This window comes from Gobio gobio (genome assembly GCF_949357685.1).
Source record: "Gobio gobio genome assembly, chromosome: 8".
NCBI lineage: Eukaryota > Metazoa > Chordata > Actinopteri > Cypriniformes > Gobionidae > Gobio > Gobio gobio.
Window position 1 is genome coordinate 21,027,529 of NC_137114.1, and position 16,231 is coordinate 21,043,759.

The following is a 16,231-nucleotide window of genomic DNA, read 5'->3' on the forward strand; positions in this document are numbered from 1 at the left end:
GTGTGTGGTGCCGAGTGCTTTGACTGGGGCTGTTTCACTCGCCACTGCCTACCCACTGCGAGCACAAGCATCGGCCTGTTACCAAGTCTCTATTGTTTGATGCCTGTGTTATGCTCCAGATCTGCATCACCTTTTCCTGTGATCGGCAATCTGCCTAAGTTCCATTTGTGACTGAATAAACATTTTTGTTCTGCACCTTTGCATTTGGGTCCTCTCTCCGTTCACTGACATGCACGGGCCTCAAATCTAAGCCCTAGCCCGGCCCTGGCCCGAGACGCTGAGGCCCTAGCCCGGCCAGTGTCCGAGAGCTTATCAAAATTATCGGCCCATGTCCAACTGGAGCTCATGTTTTTTTTGTTTATCCTCTCTATTACACATTGATGCAGCCATTGAAATAGTTTGGTTTTGTTTTTAATGTCAAAGTAGTTATAATTCGTTCCGTTTCTTTACTAAGTTAATTTGGAAAACAGTTTGAAGCAGTTTTTTTGTTTGTTAAATTAAAGTGTTTGTTTTTTAAAGTGACAACCAAGCGGCCAGCGACTGACAGTGACTTAACTACGTTTGATCAATTTAGCTTCTCAAATCAACATTTGTCTTGCTTATAATAAAATCTATAGATATAAAGCACTAAAAGCATCACAATGTTAGTTTAAACGTTTAGCCTACTATCACCACCACAGTAAAAAGGCATTTTTGACAAGCTGAGGCAGGCTGATGCTGCTCGCAAAGAAACAGACTACACAATCTAAACAAATAAAATAAAAATAAAAACATGCAGGTTGTCTTACCTTACACCTCTCCACAAAATGAATATAAATCCGATCTTCAATTTCCGCGCTATATGCACATTTAACGGAGTAGTAAAAGTACATAATGTGGCTTCATCACGTCTCTCAAGGGAGAACCACTTTTTTAGCAACAAAAATAAAATAGATTCTAGGACGCACTTTCATAATCATGTAATTAATGTGGGCATCCCATGACAGATTGGAAGAGATATGAACTCCGAGCAGTTTAAAGGTGGAAACTCTACTAATTACAAGGGATGCACCGAATCCAGATTTTTTGGGTTTGGCCGAATACCAAATCCACTGGTTAAGATTCTGCCGAATCCAAAACTGAATCCTTATCCTCAGTCCATTATCACAGTAAATCCAGCATATAGCATTAGTTCTGGCAGGGCACGTTAGTCAAGCTTGCATCAGCTGACTGTCAGCTGATCACGTCTACCTAAAGGGATACGATGCCTATCACAACATGCATATAAGCTCCTTCATCAGCTGCTATTCCGTTCTCCGGAGCTAATTATAATGCCAAATTTGGAGGGTAACAGCCTAAACATCGCATCATCTCACTAGGAATTTGTTTCCCACATGGATTTCACCTCAGTTTCATTCAAGTTTGTGAACTTGAATGCGGTTTGCAGCATCGATTGTAATGTAAACAGCTGATCTAGAAGTGACTGAGTTGGCATTGCTGCTTTGTTGACATGGCCTTGCTGAAGTTTACTAATGTAACTGACCAAGAACAATTCTGAGGAGATCTGCACTCACCTGTATGAAGGATATCAAGAGAAAATCAAACACCCACGTAATCATCCCTGAATGTCTTCACGGAGCAAAGTTCCTTTTAATGCTTGCTAAAAGCTATGAAGTTATGTGGCAGGAGCGGTGTTCGCTCAGGCAGTTCTAATTAATCTATTTCCGACTACGCCACCTGGGGAATTTCACCCCAGGAATCTAACAGTACCTCTAAGGTAGAAGGCACGCACAGGTCCTAATCCCTTTGAGTCAGAGACACAGATGGATTGCAAACAACAGGTGTATATTTATTTTATTAATCATTAAAAAAGACACTTGTCATTAAAAGGTGTTGACCAACAATCACTTCAATTTGCTAAATCCTAATGTTGGCTGTGGAGGGACCTGGGCGCACCCAGGAGGCAGTCTCGGGATATCACCTTTTTGGAAATTACTCTACTCAGTGCACACACACACCAGCACAGCACACTCAACGACTCATGTCAGAGAAGACCACGGCACACAGTGAGGACACCACCACCTCATTTTGTCACTTGTCTGCCCCCGGGTGCCCAGGACCTGCCGAAAAGCAAAAGAAAAGAAACATTAACCAATGGTATGTAAACAAAATAATAAGGAAACAAAATAAACTTGGTTTACAATTTCAGGAGGGGACCAGCTCCTTGGTCCCTACCTGATCGTCACAAATCAAAACCCAAAAAAACTCTGTAAACAAAAGATCACAATTTCAGCAGCATAAGTCAACCAAAAATATATAAATTCACCAACACAATAATTGAGTCGGAAACAAATACAAATTTAGGAAACCACTCACTCATTAACATGAATCAAAGCAATAAACCAAAAGAAAACAAAATAAACTCGAACATACCACGGTTACAAAGTCACCGTCAGTGGAAATAGTTCATTTGAAACGATTCACTTGATGCGGTTCACCGAAACGGTTCACTTGCAATGGTTCACCCGGAATGGGTTACTTGAAGTGGTTCTCAAAATAGTTTGCTCGGATGATTCGCTGGAACCGATTCATTAGAACCATTCACCTAGCGTGCAACGGAACAAAACAAACAGTAGAAAACAGAACAACCCGCACAAAACAGAACAGCAGCTGGTAAGGCACAGCGCAAACAGGCTCCACGATGAAGCACCAGGCAGATAACTCGTTCAGAATGGCGATATAGTCCTTATCGCATGCCTAAAAACAAAATAGAGGATGTTATGCTGAGTTCTTCCCCCTTGGCTTCATGCTCTAATAGTGACTATACTCACAACTGAGCACGCTGTCCCGGGATCAATATGCGACGAACAGAGCTGAATGCCTCCGACAACGCTCACCGGCACAGACAGATCTTACACTACAGTGGGCATACGGATCAATCAGATTAATCGCTCAGTCAAACAATTCATAGAAACGTGGTTTACAAAGCGCTGTTGCACACAAATGCTTCTCCTACCTGTCTCAGATGTCCACATTCAACTCTCCCGACACCAGTAACTAGCAAACAACACTGCCAGTGGCCAACAGCCTCGGCGAAACCTTTATGAGCGGCAACACAGCTGGCCGTGAACCGATCAAACGGCAGCAGGGCATCTGGATGACATCACGTCCCTGGACGATGACACATGCCAAAGAGCAGGTAGGCCGTGCTTTTATTTGCACCAGAAGCTGGGCCATTGGCCACACATTAAACAATTACGAGTGGGAGGGGCAATAGACCGTCCTGCTACAATCATATAAAGGTTTTTGTTTTGTTTTTAAGTTTCTAGTCATTTTCAGTAAATGATTTTGCAGCTAGGCTATGTGATCATATTGGCAAATGTGCGCAATCTGTTGACATGCTGGCAACTTGCTTGTCTATGCAATATGCTATGACTTAATTAAACCTAAGTCAGGTGCTTTGGTTTGTTTTCTTCGCTTTACTGCACATATCCAAGCAGCTCGTGGTGCTACACAGGAAAACGGTTCATGGTTCAAACTGAATCATTCTGCTGTAGTGCAGCTTTTAAAAGATATAATAATCAGTCATTCAGTACGTTTACATGGACAACAATACTCCGATATTAATCTGATTAAGACCATACTCTGATTAAGAAACTACCATGTAAACAGCGATTTCTAATTACCTTAATCCGGTTAAAGCCATACTCGAATTAAACAAAAATCGAATTAAGACATGTGGAGTATGCCTATTTTAGTCGCATTATCCAAGTGCATTGTAGACATGTACACACCTTAATCTAACTATTAACGTTGTGTATGAGTTTTCGCCGCATTTTGTGACAGGACACACACACACCAGGGGCACGTTCAAAGCTCAAACCGGTGCGCAACGTTTTGCTACGGTTTCCGGTTGAACGTCATGTTTCCTGGAAACGGTGTGCAACGGTGTGCAACGGGTTTGAGATGCGTTTGATCTCGTTTGGTGGGTGTGTCAAAAATGACAGCCCAATCAGCGGCAAAATGTATATAAACCACGCAGTATTAAAGAGACAGCTCACACAATGGAAGTAAAGTTGTTTAATGTGTCCGCTGGTATTAGAAGACATGATTGTCGTAAGAGTTTAATATATATATATATGTATATATATATATATATATATATATATATATATATATATATATATATATATATATATATATATATATTTATATATATATATAATCAACATGATGATGTATTTATTTATATCTTTAGCTTAATTGCAAGGCAAGTTTATTTATATACCAAATTTCATATATGGTAATTGCTTGACATAAAGTGAGAAAGAAAATACAAGCTATTAAAAAAGTAAGAACTAGAAATAAAATGATTTAAGTTAGAATTGATTACCAGGAGATGAAAAAGGTTCATTAAATGGGATTGGGATGTTGTCTTTTATTCTGGACGGCAAGGGCAGTGATTGCATGTATTTTGCAGTATTAAACACGTATTTATATCGATTTCATCAGGCTCCGAAAATTCCACAAAAAGAACACAAAGAATGGCCTTCTCGGCTGCCATAGTTACAACTCTTGCGTCAACAGAACAGGGTGTTCAACGCAGCACCGTTACCGTTTAAAAAACGTTTTGTCGGGGCTGAACGCAGCCCAGGCACACACACCAGGCAAGTACAGAGGGGAGGGCTTTGGGGGCTCGTATCAAAAGTATATAAAGTGCCCTTCTAAACAATCATCAATAATATTGTGACAAATAAAACAGAGTTTGGATTATGATTAATATAACCGCGCGTACAAAACAGTCACAATGCGCTCAAATTCCCGTTTATCTTTTACGTATCTTTCAGTCTGAAATGTCGTTGCCATGACGTGTTGCTATGGTGCGTGAGTGACTGCGTGTCTTGCTTGACTGCTCACTCGGACATGGCCTCCTCTATTTTTTTTTCTTTGTGTTGTAATAATTCTGCTCATTGTAAAAGTAAAATACAATACGTTTGTATCTGTAATCCCAGATTCATAATTGTCTGCTTACAACAGCGGTCGGGAACCTCTAGGCTCGCGAGCCATATGGCCATTCAGTGAGCGCTTGTGGCTCGATGGCAGAAAAAAACAATCCAAACAATCACGATTTTGAAACCTTAATTTTCATCATTAATCAAAGCTATTATTCGAAATGTTGGCTGTCAAGAAGGAGGCAAGATGGGCAGTGTCTCTTAAAAAAAACTGAAAGACACAATATATACAAAAAATAAAACTATATATATATATATATATATATATATATATATATATATATATTAGAGCCCGACCGATATATCGGCGGGCCGATATTATCGGCCGATATTAGGCTTTTTCCAAACTATCGGTATCGGCATTTATGATGGCCGATAAATGAATATTTTTTTTTAAATAAAAAAACCGGACGAAACACCTCACAAACACATTGAGTGTTGGCGTTTCATAGTTTGTCCACCAGAGGGCGCTCTACAACGTGCCGGCTGGCAACACCACCAGCTGATCCAGCAGAGTCATGCTGAGCTTCAGCGCTCTGAGCGCTGCATTCACAACACAGATCATCCGCGAAATGCATGTAAGTTGGCAACGAGACATACATTGCTTGAATTGAATAACAGTTAAAAGAACATCCCCATCAGTTCTCTTAACTCAAATAACATGACACAATTTGTAACTGCCAAGTCCAGTTTTGCTGTTACATGTAAGCCAAGAGAGCTGGTAATTACGCTAGGTTACAGTTGACTGACTTATTTTACCTCGGACAATGTGACTGAATAAAATGTATTTCTTTAATAGTCTGACAGTTTGACATCATGAGACGTATCATCTCTCCCCTGCCCGTTATTTTGAAAAAGTATACATATTTCTAAATTATAACTTATCATAGACGCTAACCACAAAGCTAGCTAATGCCATGGCTATCAGTGGGAGACCGCTAACATTAATGCGCCTTGAAAAACACAACAAACTTATTCTGCCTAAATAAAGTAATGATTACTGTATTTATAACTAGTATATTTGTAGTTCCAGTCTCTGCATTGTAAATCGTAAGTTAGGCTCGTGAAGAGTGAACGAAAGTGCGTGACTTCGTTCAGACGCCGCATTAACGAGTCAAATAATGGATTACACGAGTCATCATCAGTAACGTTAGTAGATTTTAGAAGGCAGGCAGCAAATGATGATTGAAAATGGTTTGTGGTAGCTTGATGGATAGAATTAAAAGTGCATGTTAAGGGATAAGCAAGTTGACATTGTAATTATAAGGTAGCTCATATTTATACTGTATATAGTTTATGTTTTGCTGTTGTTGTTATTTATCAGAACTTCTAGAACTTAACTGAATATTTTTTTTTCCAGTCTTGCTAAAAGTTATATTTATAAAGCTTACCACATCTATTAATACTGGTAACTTTGATTTTTTGTTTTTGTTAGCCTATTGTGTTTTCGTCCAAACGACTTTAAGTTTCATATCTTAAGTTTGTATTTTTATACATTTTATTTATCAGAACTTTAATATATTTTATGTTCCTCTGTTCTGTTGTAACAATAAAACAAACAAGTTTATTTTTAAACTGTATTATCATATTATTTTAGAGAGGCTGAGGGATCATGAATAACTACAAATAACTGATGTATAAGGGAAATCTGTTTGTGTTTTTTTACGCGTTTCTGTTATTTTATTTTTTTATTTTTTATATATATCGGCTGATATATCGGAATATCGGATTTTTAAGTGACCAAATATTTGTATCGGTATCGGCCTTAAAAATCCTTTATCGGTCGGGCTCTAATATATATATATATATATATATATATATATATATATATATATATATAATTACATTAAAAAGTATAAAAGTCACTCGTTTTTATAAAGTCACACTGTCCAACAGCGACACCCGCAGGTAAAGTTACAGCGGGTTGCCTGAGCCCATTGATTTGAACAGACCTACGAAAGTCGCGCTATGATTGGACGCCGGACAGCGTAGCGTGGCATGGGTACGTAATGACGTACTATTAATCGAGCTATGTTCTGTAACATGTAAAATGGGAACATGAACGTAATATTCTAAAAGCAACTCATGTAAACGCCTTAATCAGATTATTGTCTTAGTGACTACGTTTACATGGACAGCAGTAATCTAATTATTGACCTTACTCTGAATAAGGCAATAATCTGATTAAGGTGTTTACATGAGTTGCTTTTAGAATATTACGTTCATGTTCCCGTTTTACATGTTACAGAACATAGTTTGATTAATGGTACGTCATTACGTCCCCATGCCACGCTACGCTGTCCGGGGTCCAATCATAGCGCGACTTTCGTGGGTGTGTTCAAATCAATGGGCTCAGGCAACCCGCTGTAACTTTACCTGCGGGTGTCGCTGTTGGACAGTGTGACTTTATAAAAACGAGTGATTTTTATACTTTTTTTATGATATTATGATATTATATATATATATATATATATATATAGTTTTATTTTTTGTAATATTAAATATTGTCTTTCAGGTTTTTTTAATAGACACTGCCCATCTTGCCTCCTTCTTGACAGCCTACATTTCGAATAATAGTTTTGATAAATGATGAAAATGTGATGAAAGGGTTTCAAAATCGTGATTGTTTGGATTGTTTTTTTTCTGCTATCGAGCCACAAAGCGTTCACTGAATGGCATATGGCTCGCAAGCCTAGGTTCCCGACCGCTGTTGTAAGCAGACAAATATGAATCTGGGATTACAGATACAAAATGATCGTATTTTACTTTTAAAATGAGCATTATTGCAACACAAAGAAAAAAAATATAGAGGAGGCCGTGTCCGAGTGAGCAGAGTTTTTACGGTCTATGAGCAAGACACGCAGTCACGCACCATAGCAACACGCCATGGCAACGACATTTCAGACTGAAAGGTAAGTAAAAGATAAACGGGAATTTAAGCGCATTGTTTTGTACGTGCGGTTATATTAATTATAATTCAAATTCTGTTTTATTTGTCACAATATTATTGATGATTGTTTAGAGGGGCACTTTATATACTTTTGATACGAGCCCCCAAAGCCCTCCCCTCTGCACTTGCCTGGTGTGTGTGTGTGTGTGTGTGTGTGTGTGTGTGTGTGTGTGTGTGTGTGTGTGTGTGTGTGTGTGTGTGTGTGTGTGTGTGTGTGTGTGTGACCTGTCACAAAACGCGGCGGAAACTCCTTCACGACGTTAATAGTTAGATTAAGGTGTGTACATGTCTACAATGCACTTAGATAATGCGACTAAAACAGGCATACTCCACATGTCTTAATTCGATTTTTGTTTAATTCGAGTATGGCTTTAACCGGATTAAGGTAATTAGAAATCGCTGTTTACATGGTAGTTTCTTAATCAGAGTATGGTCTTAATCATATTAATATCGGAGTATTGTTGTCCATGTAAACGTACTGATTCAGAGTAAGGTCAATAATTAGATTACTGCTGTCCATGTAAACGTAAGGATTGTCAGTGACTACGTTTACATGGACAGCAGTAATCTAATTATTGCCCTTAATCTGAATAAGACAATAATCTGATTAAGGTGTTTACATGAGTTGCTTTTAGAGTAATCCGTTCATGTTCCCATTTTACATGTTATAGAACATAAATCGATTAAGAGCACACGTCATTACGTCACCATGCCACGCCGTCCGACGTTCCCTCAAGAATTTCACGCAGTTCGTCTTTGTTATGGTACCACATACAGTTTTGGGTGTTTCATTTTTAATTTTACGAGAGTTTCAAGTGCAGTTAATTGTCCATGCTATACGTGCAAATAGACGACGGCGGATACAAATTTTCCAGCAACAGGCCTCCTCTGTGCTTTCAGTCGGCATGTCATTCTTGCCACCACGACAAACTCGGAGGTACTGGATGAGAGTACGAAGTAAGGACTGGTGGGAGAGAGTTGTTTTAATGGAATTTGATGACGCCGAATGGAAAGAGAATTTTCGCATGTCCCGGAGAACATTTGTAAAAATATGTTCCGTGATGGAGGGTGTCATGAGTCCACAGGCGGTCACTGTGCGTGCGCCTGTTCCCTTGGAGATGCGGGTTGCAGTGGTCCTGTATCGTCTCGGTAGCTGCGGGGAATACCGAGTAATAGCAAATCAATTTGGCCTGCACAAATGCACGGTCAAAAAGTTTGTGTACATGTTTTGCAAAGGAATGGTATCCTACGCAAAAAATGTCATCCAGGTTCCTAGTCTGGAAGAGGCAAATGCAATTGCTTACCGATTCGAAATGGAACATCACATTCCCCAAATAATCGGATGCGTTGACGGGACGCACATTCCCATACTACCACCCAAAGATGGATATAGGGACTTTGTTAATCGCAAAGGGTGGCCCTCATACGTGCTGCAAGCAGTCGTGGATGAACGATATTGGTAAGTAGCCAAAAATACGTTAATTTACCTGAATTAGCCCACATTAATATTGCCTTTATTGTATAGCGTGTATTTATGCATTTGTTGTTTAATTCTTTTTTTACTGGTGTCTGTCCTAGAGCCCTGCATTTCTGCCCAAGCCCGACGGGCCCCGACTTTTTTACGGGCTTCGGGCCAATTTTCCCGTCATACTGCCACAAGTGACACTGAAAATAAGATAAGTCTTAGATGCTCAAAAACACAACCATATTCATTCAAACTAATGACACTAAAGGCTCTTACCGCTGTTTAGGTCGCTCGTTCTCATAATGCGGTCTTTGATGTTGAAATGATCTGATGAATACAATGCTCATATCTTTTGCTTTCGTTGACATGAACTCCGTTAAGTGTGCATATAGCGCGGGAATTAAAGATCGGATTTATATTCATTTCGCGGAGAGGTGTAAGGTAAGACAATCAGCATGTTTTATTTTTATTTGTTTCGTGTAGCCCGTTTCGTTAGCGCGCGCCGTTGCGATTTGCCTGCCTCATCTTGTCGAAAATCCCTTTTTACTGTGATGGTGGTGATAGTAGGCTAAACGTTTAAACGATGCTTTAAGTGTTTTATATGGATTTTATAAGCAAGACAAGTCAAATGTTGATTTCAGAGGCTAAAGTGTTGGGTTAAGTCACTGTCGGCCGCTGGCTGCTTGAAAGCAAAAACTTTAATTAAACAAACAAAAAAATGCTTCAAACATTTTTCTAAATTAACTTAATAAAGAAATGAAACGAAATATAGCCTAACTACTTTGACAAGTGTTGATTTGACAGGCTAAAGTGTTGGGTTAAGTCACTGTCAGCCGCTGGCCGCTTGGTCGTCACTTTAAAAAGCAAAAACTTTAATTTAACAAACAAAAAAATGCTTCAAACTTTTTTCTAAATTAACTTAATAAAGAAACGAAACGAAATATAGCCTAACTACTTTGACAAGTGTTTATTTGACAGGCTACAGCGTTGGGTGAACTCACTGTCGGCCGCTTGGTCATCACCCTAAAGAACAAAAACTTTAATCTAACAAACAACAAAATGCTTCTAACATTTTTCTGAATCAACTTAATAAAGAAACAAAACGAAATATAACTACTTTGACATTAAAAACAAAACTGAACTATTTTAATGGCTGCAACTAATGTGTAATATAGGGAGGATCTCCAGGCCATGCAGGGCTCTAGTCTGTCCTTTCAGATGTTCCATTTTATGTATTTATTTGCCATGTGAAGTGTTTTGACACATTTGTATTTACTTTAAATTGTTTACTTTTCATTTGGACTTATACATTTATATCAGCCTACATGAAACCTAATTTGAAGTGTACGCTTATCTGCTAATATGACCAATAAACTCAGTATCAGCTGTCCTTCTGTAATGATGACGTTCATTTTTTTCCTTTTGTATCTAGCTTTTGGAGTGTCAATTGCCAAGTTCCTGGAAGCGCGCATGATGCCAATGTACTGCGGCAATCACAGCTGTTCAAAAAGTCCCATCTACTCCCCAGGGTAATTTTTTTCCCCATGGTCTTTTCTGGTAATTTTTGCACACATTAGTGACACTAATAACTTTATGTTGTTGTATGACCTTTAGGGAGTGAGGGTGATTGAGGGGAAACCTGTGCGTTTCTTTCTCCTCGGAGATCCAGCTTATCCACTCATGGACTGGCTGATGAAGTGTTACCCACAATCTCCAGGCCTAACCCCAGAAAAAGAGTCGTTCAATGTTCACCTCAGCTCAGCAAGAACAACGGTGGAGATTGCTTTTGGGAGGCTGAAGTCTAGGTGGAGGGTGCTCCTGAAACGCAGTGATTTTCACTTCACCTTCTCACCTTGCATGATTACAACATGTTGTGCATTGCACAATTTCTGTGAACGGGAAAAAGAGCAGGTCCCCCAATGCTGGTTGGAGGATGCAACAGTTATGGAGAGAGCCTTACCCCAGCCCCACAGTGCACCACAGAACCACACTCCAGTGCAGATGCTGATGTCATGAGAGATGCATTATCAGCATACATGGCAGCAAACTTTCCCCTTCGCCGCAGTATACATTAGGCACAAGTGGTTAACTTTTAGTGTGCTTGCTTTATAGGAATATGGCAATTCACTTACTATTTGTTCAACAATGTTATGTTCAGTGTCTGAAGTTAACTGCATTCAAGAAAGTTATTTTAATGTGAAGTATTTATTTAAATATTTTGTGTTAAGTAATTCATCATAGAAAGAAACACCATTTAATTGGGTTTTGTATGCTTTAAATCCAGAAACACTGCACACAAAAAAGGAAGCTACAAAGTACAATAAAAAAGGACCTCTTAAAGTTCTGGTCAATATTACTTTATACAAAATAGAGGTTTAAATAAAATATTATAATAAAAAAAAAGAGAAGTATCACTTTAAGCAATTTCATATAACAAAAGACAAGACACATTTTTTTCCTGTAACAGGCAAATAATAGGTTGGCAAATTTTCAAACATATCTAAACTCAAGCCAATTCAGGCACTCACGAAATATTTTGCATAAGGAGGTTTTCTGCTAACCAAATGGCAGGCTGCTCACAGGTGCGTATATGATCGAGCATAGTTAATTGCTTCTTCCGACCCATGTTCAGCAGTGGATGTGTTTGACACAGTAGATCCATGCATGGGACAGTTAGATGGCTGTGCGTGATACCCTTGAAAGTGCGGGGGGTGTAGCGAAGGAGCTGCAAACATTGGCTGTGGCTGTGTGCTTCGGAATCCCTCAACAAGTATTGACATTATGCGCTCGGTGGAGCGGGCATTGCTCTCCATTAAAGCATTTAGGAGTCTCTCCTCTCTTTGTTCGGATTGTTGAATTTGGTCTTGAACCCATTCATTCTGTTGCCTCATCATCTGCACCATGAACTGCTGATGCTGAGAAATCACAGTGCATCTTGCAGACTTTCTTCGAGAGTTACCTAGACAATACATTTCCATAAAAAAAAAGAACAGAAATTTCAGATGACGTGACAGGCTTTAATAATCTAAAAGTCTTTGAAAAGAAAAAAAAAATACATTATGCATATTTTAAATATTTGGACCAATATGTTCCACATATATATCTAGCCTATATAGATAACAACTGCAGAACAACATGATGGACATGTTTGTAATCAAACCAATACATGCCTACAACGAGTGATAGCTACTTAAATTAAATATATAGGCCTATCAATCATATTTAAATCCAGTTTACGACTTTCCTTGCTTTTGCGAGTTTTGACTTATAACTGAAATAACATTTACATTACAATCATGTCACCTTTTGTCCTGGGTGCATCAACATCTGGTGTGGTGGCTGAAAAGCTTTCCTCTTGAGTACCGTTAACAGACGTATCAACTGATGCGTCTTCATCTCGATCCTCATCCATTACCTCCGGGCGAGCTGGAGAACTCACATAATTTCCAGTGATACTCTCTATGTGGCAAAGTAAATACATAAAATGAGCAATATATAGAGTCTTTACTATAACCTACTAGTTAACTAATAGCAGAAAAAAAATAGAAAAACATACTTACCATCAATTGCATTCGACTGTTCCGCCGCTTCGTTGTCCCCGTCAAACCCAATGTCCACTCCATTTTCGGATACGTTAGACAAAGGTCGATGGCCGAGTATGTCGTGCATAGTATCCAAATATGGGAAAGATGAAGGATTGGAACCGCTGGTATTATTCTGTTTTTTCGCCCGATAGTAGGTACTTTTTAGGATTTTCCAGCGGGTGCGAACTTGTTCAGGCGAACGTATGTAACTTTCCTCCCCCATTCGTTCTGCGACTGTTTTAAATATGTCGCCATTCCTGTTCTTACGGCCATCAAGGCACTTCATAATATCCATTTCGTTCAGAATTCGTAACATTAACATCGTTTCCCCCTCGGACCAAAAATGTGCCTTCTTGCTTGAAGCCATGCTTCTCTTGTTTGCCGTCAAACGGTTGACCACTGAGTGTGTGTGTCCTGTCGCAAAATGCGGCGAAAAATCCAAACGACGTTAATAGTTAGATTAAGGTGTGTACATGTCTACAATGCACTTCGATAATGCGACTAAAATAGGCATACTCCACATGTCTTAATTCGATTTTTGTTTAATTCGAGTATGGCTTTAATCGGATTAAGGTAATTAGAAATCGCTGTTTACATGGTAGTTTCTTAATCAGAGTATGGTCTTAATCAGATTAATATCGGAGTATTGTTGTCCATGTAAACGTAGTGAGTGAGTCAGCTCAGCATTTATTCTGATTATGTTATCTGCATGTTCCTTCCTAAAGTATAGGTGATTGGAAACGTGTTCTTCAATTCTAGTGCTATTGGAAACACACTGTTCTTAAAGCTGCAGTACTACTTTTCACAGACCGTGATGATAATATCGTAAGTCCTGCAAGTTTATATATATACGTAAGTATTCTCTCATTCACCTCTATTAAAATGTAGTGTTATTAGAAACATGCTTGTTCTTAAAGGGATAGTTCACCCAAAAACGAAAATTTTATGTTTTTCTGCTTACCCCTAAGGAATCCAAGATGTAGGTGTCTTTGTTTCTTCAGTAGAACACAAATTAAGATTTTTAACTCCAACCGTTGCTGTGTGTCACTCATATAATGCTTGTCAATGGGGTCGAATTCTATTAGAGTAAAAAAAACATGGACAGACAACTTCAAATTAAACCCTGCGGCTCGTGACGACACATTGATGTCTTAAGACACGAAACGATCGGTTTCTGAGAGAAACCGAACGGTATTTATGCAATTAATTTTACCTCATATCAGACGAATACTTCAGCTCCCCAGACTGCCATCACTTCCTGTGAGTGAGGTCAAAATTCCGGCCGGGTCATAGATATATACATAGATTCCTCATTAGTGCCTGCGTGGATCGCTCGAATGAGGTATCTACGTATACATATCTATGACCCAGCCGGAATTTTGACCTATATACACAAAGCAGGTATGTTTCACAGCAGAGGTCTCTTATTCAACACTAACAACATTGTGACTTGGTGATCTCATGAGTGTGGAGTCGTGGGGGTCGTGGGGGTCGTCGTCTTCTCCTCCAGCGTTGGAATCACCCCGACAGAATTTAAGTTTGGGTTCAATAAAAGGCTTTTGCTAATTTAGCTGCAGCTAGGGGTGTACGCTTTCCCAATACATACTATTCAATGATTCAAATTGGTTACAATAACATGTTTTTGCAAATTTTGCTGCCGCTGGGGTGTATGCTTCGCCCAATAGATATTGTTCAATGATTTTCAATTTGGTAACAGTAACATACTTTTGCTGCCACTAGGGGTGTATGCTTCGCCCAATAGATATTATTCAATGATTTTCAATTTGGTTACAGTAACATACTTTTGCTAATTTTGCTGCTGCTAGGGATGTATGCTTCGCCCAATAGATATTATTAAATTAATTTTAAATTGTTTACAATAACTTGTTTTTTGCTAATTTTGCTGCCGCTGGGGTGTATGCTTCCCCCAATAGATATTCTTCAATGATTTTCAATTTGGTTACAGTAACATACTTTTTCAAATTTTGCTGCCACTAGGGGTGTATGCTTCGCCCAATAGATATTATTCAATGATTTTCAATTTGGTTACAGTAACATACTTTTGCTAATTTTGCTGCTGCTAGGGATGTATGCTTCGCCCAATAGATATTATTAAATGAATTTTAAATAGTTTACAATAACTTGTTTTTTGCTAATTTTGCTGCCGCTGGGGTGTATGCTTCCCCCAATAGATATTCTTCAATGATTTTCAATTTGGTTACAGTAACATACTTTTTCAAATTTTGCTGCCACTAGGGGTGTATGCTTCGCCCAATAGATATTATTCAATGATTTTCAATTTGGTTACAGTAACATACTTTTGCTAATTTTGCTGCTGCTAGGGATGTATGCTTCGCCCAATAGATATTATTAAATGAATTTTAAATAGTTTACAATAACTTGTTTTTTGCTAATTTTGCTGCTGCTGGGGTGTATGCTTCGCCAAATAGATATTATTCAATGATTTTCAATTTGGCTACAGTAACATACTTTGGCTAATTTTGCTGCCGCTAGGGGTGTATGCTTCGCCCAATAGATATTATTCAATGATTTTCAATTTGGTTACAGTAACATACTTTTTAAAATGTTGCTGCCGCTAGGGGTGTATGCTTCGCCCAATAGATACTATTCAATGCATTTTAATTTGTTTACAATAATTGGTTTTTGGCTAATTTTGCCGCCGCTGGGGTGTATGCTTCCCCCAATAGATACTATTCAATGATTTTCAATTTGCTTACAGTAACATACTTTTGCAAATTTTGCTGCTGCTAGGGGTGTATGCTTTGCCCAATATATATTATTCAAGGAATTTTAATTTGTTTACAATAAATTGTTTGTTGCTAATTTTGCTGCCGCTGGGGTGTATGCTTCCCCCAATATATATTATTCAATGAATTTAAGTTTGGGTACAATAATGGCTTTTGCTAATTTTGCTGCTGCTGGGGTGGATGCTTCCCCCAATAGATATTATTCAATGAATTTAAATTTGGTTAAAAATAACATGCTTTTGCAAATTCTGCTGCCGCTAGGGGTGTACGCTTCCCTAATACAGCCCATAAGATTGGATCTACAGTGCTCAACATTTGCCACTGACATCAGGATGAATTAACCAATCTATAGGAGTTTCCGTCAACCAAGTATAACAAAGAGGACATCATTGACAAGAGACTCAGTGAGCGGACCACTCCACTGGTTGGGATGGTGGATTTCTCTTGACTTCAACATTTTGGAAACATTTGGG